Raw genomic sequence first — 10,582 nt, forward strand, 5'->3', positions numbered from 1 at the left:
TCCATGTTATTTGATTAATTTTACCTTCGGGGACGTGATCCTGGCGGTCAGGGTCCAGAGCGAAGCGCACCAGGTCCATGGCGAAGGCCAGTCACCTTTTGGTGTGTTTTCAATCCTCCAGAAAGTGTTGACAGGCAGATATACCAAGTTGTGATGGTGTTTTACAACCGGTGAGGGGCTAAGAAACGATGAATATCAAAATCTCGTACAAGTGTCCGCAGTGCGTCCAAGAAGCGTTCTCATGTGAGAAAGGGGAGTGCAACTGAGTGCGCAGCCGCTTATATAGTGCGCGCGACGTTGTCGCTATGGCACCGACGCACCGACCGACGCCAGACCAGGCCATTGTACAGCTCCTGGGCTTAAAGCTCATTTGAAATGACAAAATAACCATATTATATCATTTTACATGCGGACTAAAGCTGCATTGCTTTTATTATTATTTTATTTTAGAGGTGTTATTTTTTTTTTTTTTATTACATGACGTGACCGTGAGGCTGCGTGACCGCGACCACGTGACCACTCTGAAGAAGCCCGCTACTGAGCAGTCGAAAGTGTCAGGTATGAAAACAAACTCTTGGTCGAAAAGAATAACCTAATAACAGAAGAACTAAACCAGGTCTAAACCAGAATTAACCAGGTCTAAACCAGAACTAAACCAGGTCTATACCAGGACTAAACCAGGTCTATACCAGGACTAAACCAGGTCTAAGCCACGTCTAACCAGGTCTAAACTAGAACTACGCCAAGTCTAAACCAGAACTAAACCAGGTCTAAACTAAGACTAAACAGGTTTAGTGGTTTACTCCTTTTTATAACGAAATACAATTCATATTATGCAGAATTGAGTAAAGCATTTTGGCTCGACCTTCCACAATATTTTCTGTTTTTCATGTGGCCCCATGGAAAAACAGAGTTGCCCAGCCCTGATGTCAGCTGTAGCTTTTCTGTGTTCTGTTTCGTACGTAGGCACATCACATTATTATTAAACAACTTGAACTGTATAGCAAAGAAAGCTCTATCTTTCTTTCGGCTAGATGTAGGCCTAAGCCTTTTACAAGCATCCTTTACATAGGCCTACATGTTACTCATGCGTAGTTTTTACAGTGTAACAATGGTTCAAATGGATAAGTGCCCAACCATATAAAATGTCCTTAAAAGACTACAAAAGACAAGACAAGATTTAAAACGGCAATTTACTATACTATCTATAACATTTAAAGTTGAACTGTGAACGTTTCAAAGTCAAACTGAAATAAAGAATTTTTTCTAACATAAATGCACCAGCAAAAGTGTGAAATAGGTGTGCAAGAACAGAATATGCTCAAAATATAAAGAGATATGCTAAAATAAATGTTTAACTATGTGTAGATACTAGGGATGGGCATTCGATGAAATTTTCTTAATCGATCGTCGGAAGAATTAACGATCGATTATCGATTAATCATTAACGTGTTTATATTAAAATGATCATCATTATTATTACTATCTGCACTACTTATCTGCATAAATAATACTTTTCAACAAAAAGGTGAGTGTGACTAACTGAAAAACAGCACAGATCAGCTCTCCTGTTGTAGTTCCAGCTAAATTAGTTCTTTGTGGTCAGATTGTGTTAGAACAAAACTCAGATTAAAGTCTAACTTGAGTAATAGAGCTTCAGACACAGCAGTGCCTACAGTTAGACTATGTTTACACAACAATGTCTCTGAACTGAACTGAATATTTGCTGTAATTATATTTGCTGATTGTGAAATAAACTTCATTTGTGACCAGTGGTCCTTCCTTTCACAAAAAAAAAAAAAATAAAAAATCAGGTTGGACCGATTGGTTCTGGCTTGAGACACAATACGTCAATACGAGATACGTCACACTCAGGTCACAAACCAGGAAGACATTTGGAAACATGCGACGACAACTACCCACTGAAGTATGATAAAACCATGGATTCAGAAACCTTTAGCAGCGGTCTTTATAACCTGCCAAACTTTCCATGGGGGACAGGACTTTGATCATATCTTCGATGTCACTTACAGACAGCTCAAAACTAGTGAAAGGCTACAAGTTCTTTGTAGAAAAGTCTTCTTTGGCTACCAAGTAATATTTGCCGGCAAATTAAGATGAATGCTTTATAAATTATTAGGGAGACAGTAACCAAAATATCGTGATATCGTATCATCAAAGGTCTCAATAATATCGTGGACTATCACAATATATCGAATTACAAGTCTCTTTGCTTAAATTAATAGTGATGTTACGAGATGTGCCGAGGAATGAAGGGGGTATTTCCGCAATGCGCGTATCGAGGCTTGCTTCATTTAGGGGAGGAGCTGAAAATGATGACGTCGAAGCCTCGCTGCCCGCTGTACACATGACTGATTCAGGAAGTGGTTCGGATTTTGCTGCGATTTCCATTTTCATCATTTCCAAATAATCATTTTCCATACTGCCACTATATAGATACACAGTACACTGCCATCACTACAATAAACATGTTTTGCGTACTTCTTTATTGTGCTGACAGTTTTATTCACAGGCTTTCTGCAATGTCCCACACACTTCAAATTCATGTCAACTGATATTTTTGTGTCCAGTAGATGTCCTGCTAGAGCAAATGAAGCTCAAGAAGCTTCGCTGGAGTGAACCAATTGGATGTAAGGCTTCAATGCTTCATGAAGCTTCATCTGCCCATCTGGGCGGCAGTAGCTCAGTTGGTAGAGCATTCGCCCACTGATCTGAAGGTTGGTGGTTCAAATCCAGCTCTCGACATAAACATCTCAGGTTGAGCGGTCAGATCCACTGACCCACTGACACATGTTGTGTCCTTGGGCAAGACACTTAACCCACCTTGCCCACAGTGTCTGTGTACACTGGTGTGTGAAAGGGTGAGTGGTTCCTTGTTGTAAAGTGCTTTGAGTGCCTTGAAGGTGGAAAAAATGTGACCATTTACCATTTTATTATTAATGTCTAATTCCCNTTGGTCATTATTCAAATTGGATCTGGTGTTTTTCGCCTGCATAATGAGTGCGATGTTGGTCTTAATTTTCATGTAAGTGGTCTTAAAAAGGTCTTTAAAAAGTCTTAAATTTGGGGTAGTCAAACGTGGGGACACCCTGTGTATACAGTAGAAGTCAAACGTGTGGACTCATCTTCTCATCCAGTGTTTTTTTTTTTTTTTTCTCGTTTACTACTGTCACTACTACTTTTTTCAGACTATAAATTGCTCCAGAGTACGCACCAGCCAAAAAATGCATAATGAAGAAAAAGAAAAAAATGAGTTGCACTTTTTGGGGTAAATTTATTTTATAAATTCAGAGACCAGGAACCGACATTTCCTGTTGAAAGTCAAGTTCTAGTAACAGAGCAAGTTTACCAAACTCTCCATCTCACTCCAAATCACTAAATCCATTCAATTCTTCATCCTCGCTGTCACTTCTGAGCAACTCTGCGACCTCCGGAGGTAAACAGAGCGCCGCTTCCTCTTCTGTATAGCTGTAGTAAGACTCAGTATCACTTCCAGTTAGAATTATTCGGGCCTTTCTGAATCCCGACAGGATGGTTTCTGTGTCACTGAAGTCACTTAAATGTTAAATTGTTCAGTGGTGCAGAAGTAATGGTTTGATCGACTGACATGATACAACCAGAACATAGACTCTTTCTGCAGGAGACATGTGCAGTAGAGTGAAGTGACAGTGGTACAGGAGGAACAGGAGCAGCAGATACTCACACACAAGACTAGAGCTTTGCTTTGTGGACAGTGCTGTAAACCCTTGTCCTTCTCTCAGTGAGCTTCATGATGAAGTCTCCTAAAATGGTTTTGTTGCACAACACAATTTTTGCGTTATTTTTGAGTTTGTTTTTTCACACGTGTCATTCATAGTTTTGATGCGTGGAAATAATCATGGAAATATAGAAGAAACGTAAATGAAAAAGTGTGTCCAGACTTTTGACTGGTCGTCGTAAGGATGTTCATGGTCAGAAGTCAGAAGGGTTTAATGAGTACGGCACAGGCAGAGTGAATGATGATGCTACGGACTAGGGGAAGGACAGGAACAGAGCCCTGAGAAGTGTATGTTTACAGTTTTATTGTGTGTCTGTGTGTGTGTGTGTGTGTGTGTGTGCAACAGCAGAACCACAGGAACTTGAGTCAGAGCAACAATGTTTCTATTGTATTGTGTTCTATGTGTGTACATTTAGTATTAGTACATGAAGATACAGGTATAAATGTGCACTGTGTAACTTTTTGGTTGTGGGTCCATCACCTGCTCGTTTCTGCAGAGATGTCATTGCTCTTGCCTGGAATGTTCCACAGTGTGACATTAAACAGCTCTACTTTACATCTATTCAATTCCAGATGGTTTTACAGCTCAAAATTACCTTGAAAAACAGACATTCTGACTGTGAGCGGGGGTCGCCTCTCTACAGATCTGACCTGTAATTTGGTCTGGTTTGGTCTCCATGAGGATAGAAAGATTTAATGTCATACTGTGGAACATTCCAGACAAAGCAATAACATCTCACTGTAGCAAAACTGAAGTAAATGTGCAGTGTAAAAACTTATGGAAGCCACTGTATACATCATTTTAGTTGAATGACGTCAGCAATCAAAGAAAGTGTCTTCAGTATTTTAACATCTGTGTTTTGTTTTGTTTTCCCAATGAAGGGGCCAGATGAGGCAATAAACAGATATCAGAGGGTCCTGAAGATCTTCAAAAGGGTCCGCACGATGACAGAGGCTTTCTGACTGAGCCAAGTTGATCGGGGCACCTTCAAAATGACTGCGCCTATCGTGGAACTTAGTAATGTCGACCCAGAGACTTTTAATAGCCTTAAACTTGACAATGCAAATGAGACCTTGATGTCATTTGCCAAAAGTTGTGTGTCCAATATGACACAAGAAAAAAGGCTATGATTGAAGACCTTAAGTCAAAAGGAAAGCTACTTTCTTTGCTGATTAAATTTTAAGCTCATTATAAGTGCCTGTTAACAAAATAGTTGAGTTTCTGTACAAAAGTTGTTGTTTTTTTGTAAAGAATGTCATTTGGCAATTTGCCTTAAACATACTGAGAGTCAGAATATTGAAGCTCGTTAAAGCAGTTATGTAACTTTGATTGTACTGTAAAGTGTCCAGTGTTTAAAACTGTTCACATACATTGAGTGCTACATATTGCATGTTTATGCTTTTATTAAAGTATAATTTATTTCAGTTAAAGCATTTATTTTATTTACGGCTAATATAATATGCTTATTTGAATATATTTAACACATTTGATAGAGGTAAAGGTGACCTAGACTAGAATATACTTGAAAACAATGTAATTGTTCATATTTATTTTATTTATAACTACGTATTCATGTATGAACTATGAATATGCATGTCACAATACATGAATTAAGTATGAAGAGGAAAGCACTTTTGAATACGGACTATATTCATTTCAATTTATGTCAAACTAATCATTTATTAACTACAATCAAAACATCACTTTAGAACATATTCAGAGAATAGAACATTTTCAAGAATTCCAGATCAGCCTTCCATTTATTGTCAGATTTCAGAACACCCCTTGAGGATGCTTTCTGATCAGCTCCATCTTGTTCTTCATCTTCTGGAGTCACGCTTCTATTCATCAGCTTCATCATATCACTTCTGATCAGCTCTTGTTCTTCATCTTCTGGAAACACGGTTCTTCTGGTCAGCTTCATCAAATCACTTCTGATCTGCTCTTGTCCTTCATCTGCTAAAGACAGTTCTTTTGGTCAGCGTCCTCACATCACTTCTGATTAGACCCCTGGCTGCTCCGGTGTTCTGCCATGTGCTGTAGGAGCAGCGCTGATGTGTTCGTCTTGGGACCGTAGCCTCTTATTGTAGTTTTGCTGACGTTGTTGGGGCGGGTTGTGAGCGGTGTGTTACGTTGTGTTGTTGGGGCTCAGATTGTGCTGCTGCGTAAACTTTGCACTTGGCTGTGCGTTGTGTTCTGATAGTTCAGCCAATAGTGACCCAAATGACTGTCTGGATACAGGTTTCTTCTCTTCAGCTTCATTACGTCACTTCTGATCAGCTCCAGCTCTCGCTCTTCATCTTTTGGAGACAGGGTTCTTCGTGTCAGCTTCATCAGATCACTTCTGGTCATCTCCATCTGTCGTTCGTCATCTTCTGGAAACAGGGTTCTTCTCATCAGCTTCATCAGATCTCAGGACCACAGGGCTCAGCTGGCCCCTCCAAACCAGTCACCATGGGAACAGACACAGACACAGTGTTAAGGCATGTGCACGTTCAAAATAAGATACTATGGAATTTTTATTTCTTACCTCATGTTTGTTTATCATTATTAGAGTCAAATGAATTTAAGTTAATCTCCCATTCTTCATCTTCTGGAGACCGGTTTCTTCTCTTCAGCTTCATCACTTCACTTCTGATCAGCTCCATCTCTCGTTCTTCATCTTTTGGAGACAGTTCTCTTGTCAGTACATCAACTTCTGATCAGCTACATCTCTCATTCTTCATCTTCTGGAGACAGGGTTCTTCTCTTCAGCTTCATCACTTCATTTCTGATCAGCTACATCTCTCATTCTTCATCTTCTGGAGACAGGGTTCCTCTTGTCAGCTTCATCACATCACTTCTGATCATCTCCATCTGGCGTTCGTCATCTTCTGGAGACAGAGTTCCTCTTGTCAGCTTCATCACATCACTTCTGATCAGCTCCATCTGGCGTTCGTCATCTTCTGGAGACAGGGGTCTTCGTGTCAGCTTCATCAGATCTCAGGACCACAGGGCTCAGCTGGCCCCTCCAAACCAGTCACCATGGGAACAGACACAGAAACAGTGTTAAGGCATGTGCAAAATAAGATACTATGGAATTGTTATTTCTTACCTCATGTTTGTTTATCATTATTAGAGTCAAATAAATTTAAGTTAATCTCTCATTCTTCATCTTCTGGAGACAAGGTTCCTCTTGTCAGCTTCATCACTTCACTTCTGATCAGCTCCATCTCTCGTTCTTCATCTTTTGGAGACAACAACTTTTGTGAGGCAACACCGGACGAGTTACACCATGATCTACCGATGGATGGTGGATTCTGGACTAAGGATCGGTCTCCAGTGTCGTCCGTTTGTTTCACTTAATGCACCTTATAATCCAGTGCAACTTATGTATGAAAATAGATGAGAGAATTCAACATTATTGATATTGTGTGTTATAGTAAAAAAAAAATACAGTGCTTTCAGGGCTAAATATGAAATGTTAACTCTTTCCACTCACCTTATGGTTTGGGATTATAGTTTTTGAACATTCAAAATCCTGTCAGTGCATTTATTGTCATCTCTTTTAAACAAAAGCAGATGTTCACAAATAATCAGAATAGTCTCATGAGAATTTAACAAAACGCCGGAGCTGTGTGAAAAAAAATACAAAAATTCCATGACTTCCAAAACTTTAATTCAGGGGTGTCCATACTTTTTTCCATCAAGGGCCACATATCTAAATGCAGATGAAGCAGAGAGCTGATCGAGGGCCGTAGACTGGTGCTTAATACAGTGAATAATTAAAATATGTGCATGTTTAACACGTTAGAATGAGCTATCAGTCTTTATTCATGCTATGATCCATAAAACCACACACTAAATATTACATACTAGCCTTATCAAGGTAAATTTTCAAAAAACTTCCAGTAAAAAGTTAATTTTTAATTGATGCATGGTAATTTGACCAATTCACCTGGATGCCTGAGGGCCCAAGAACAATTTGTCTGAGGGCCACATTTGGCCCAGGGGCCATAGTTTAGACATGCCTGCTTTAATTAAATTTACAAAATTCCATGACTTTTCCAGGCCTGGAAATGCAATTTTCTATTTCCATGACTTTTCCAGGATTTCCATGACCGTGGGAACCCTGCAGCTAGCTTGAGACTGTAATGTTACATGTAAAGGACTTGTTTAACAGCACACATCAGCTCACCTGTTGTAGTTCCAGTGAAGTCAGCTCTTTCTGCTCAGATTGTGTTAAAGCTCAGATTAAAGTCTGAGAGACAGAGCAGTGCTTACAGTTAGCATCACCCCCACAGAATGTTGATGACATCAGCTGCACAGAATCAGTATAGTGTTTGTATGTGTTTGTTATTTTACATTATACTAAATCAAAATGAGGTTAGGTTGCTTTATTTGTACCTGTAGGTAGATTTGTTTTGCAGATATGAAATATCAATCTTTCACAAAATAACATTGATAATATTTTTTTCCCTTTAGTTTGTCCTCTGCTGGCCTCTGTAGACGTGTACATAATTGTGAAGTACTCATGTAAGTAGATTATCAGTACATTCAGAATTCAAAGATTTGAGATGACACCTCAAACCGCATTTCAAAATTTCTCATTAAAAGCACAAAAGTCACTAAAAGTCTTTCAATAACACCATACAAGTGTTGTTTTCCTGCCCTGGTTCAGACCTGGAGCAAATATTGACTCACAACACTCTCAAGTTCAACATTAAACAGCTCTTTGTCCACATGCCAAAACCCACTTCTGTGTTTACACCCGAGTTTGTCCGTCAGGCACTTTAACCCACTTTTAACCCACACATTTAACCCACACCTTTAACCCACTTTTAACCCACACATTTAACCCAAACGTTTAACCCACACGTTTAACCCACACGTTTAACCCAAACATTTAACCCAAACGTTTAACCCACACGTTTAACCCAAACATTTAACCCACACATTTAACCCAAACGTTTAACCCACTTTTAACCCACATGTTTAATGCACTTTTAATGCAGTTTGAACACACTTTTAACCCATGTGTAACCCACTTTTAACCCACATGGTTAATGCACTTTTAACCCACATGGTTAACCCAAACATTTAACCCATATGTTTAACCCACATGTTCAACTCATTTTTAACCCAGTTAGCCCACTTTTAACCCGCATATTTAACCCACTTCTAACAGACTTTAACCCACATTTAACCCATATGTTTAACCCACATGTTTCCACTCCACACACACTCTCTTTGTCTGCACTGACACTTCAGACTGAGCTCTGTTTAATGGCTTCCTGTCTCATTTGTCTCACCTGTCTCATTTGTGTCACTGCAGTAAAGCCTTAGTGAGTACTTCATATTTGTACTTCATACTGTAGATCCTTCATGAGTGGAGTGAAGGTGCAGTGCTGAATGTAATGATATTTTTAAAGGCACTGTTTTGTTAAGGAAATGATGAGCAGCTGTTATTCCACAGTACTAAACAGGCAAATCATGATACTATAAATACAACTTACTACTGCTATTGATTCTGCTAGTACTCCTACTGCTTAGTACTACCACTACTACAAATAATAAGTGATATGCGATGTGGCTGTTAAGTACTTTGACATGAATATTATTATAAGTACATATGACAGGTTAAACTAAAACCACTTAATAAAAGAAAAAAAAAGTCCTCTGAATTCCACAGTAGAAAAGTCTTGGATAGTTGCACATCACACTTTTTAAAATCTGTACCAAAATGACAACATGATGCTGCTGAATCCTACACGTGCCATCCATTTTAAGTTAATACAGATCAGGGTGACCATCCATTGATCCGTTATTTGTATTTTTTTCAAGTATCTGGGATACTTCCTCTTGAACCCCGAGGTGTTCCCAGGCCAGCCCAGAGACATAGTCCCTCCAGCGTGTCCTGGATCTGGGCCTCCTTCCAGTGGGACATGCCCGGAACACCTCCCCAGGAAGGCGTCCAGCAGGAACCGATGCCCTCCCATCAGCTGGTTCCTCTCGACGTGGAGAGCAGCGACTCTACTCCGAGCTCCTCCTGTGTGACTGAGCTCCTCACCTGACACCCTGCGGAGGAAACTCATTTCAGCCACTTGTATCAGCGATCTCGTCCTTTCGGTCGTTACCCAGAGCTCATGAGCAGAGGCGAGGGGAGGAACGAAGACTGACTGTAAATCGAGAGTTTTGCCTTTTGGCTCAGCTCCTTCTTCACCACAACAGCGACCACATCACTGTTGTACATCATTGAGTTCTGTGAGTTGTACGTTGTGTGAGTTGTACGTTGTGTGAGTTGTACGTTGTGTGTGTTGTGTGAGTTGTATGTTGTGTGAGTTGTACGTTGTGAGTTGTGTTAATTGTACGTTGAGTGAATTGTACGTTGTGTGAGTTGTATGTTGTGTGAGTTGTGTGAGTTGTACATTGTGTGTGTTGTGTGAGTTGTACGTTGTGTGAGTTGTACGTTGTGTGAGTTGTACATTGTGTGAGTTGTACTTTGTGTGAGTTGTACATTGTGTGAGTTGTACGTTGTGTGTGTTGTGTGAGTTGTATGTTGTGTGAGTTGTACGTTGTGAGTTGTGTTAATTGTACGTTGAGTGAATTGTACGTTGTGTGAGTTGTATGTTGTGTGAGTTGTGTGAGTTGTACATTGTGTGTGTTGTGTGTGTTGTGCGCTCCTCTGTGTCTGTGGACAAAGGTTAACCTCGTCTTTTGTGTGTGTTGTGCTCGTTGTGTGACTTGTACATTGTGCGTGTTGTGTGTCGTGTGTTGTGTGAGTTGTGTGCTCCTCTGTCTGTGTCTGTGGACAATAGTTAACC

This window comes from Boleophthalmus pectinirostris, unplaced genomic scaffold (genome assembly GCF_026225935.1).
Source record: "Boleophthalmus pectinirostris isolate CB_2022bp ecotype Guang Dong unplaced genomic scaffold, ASM2622593v1 HiC_scaffold_6, whole genome shotgun sequence".
Lineage (NCBI taxonomy): Eukaryota > Metazoa > Chordata > Actinopteri > Gobiiformes > Gobiidae > Boleophthalmus > Boleophthalmus pectinirostris.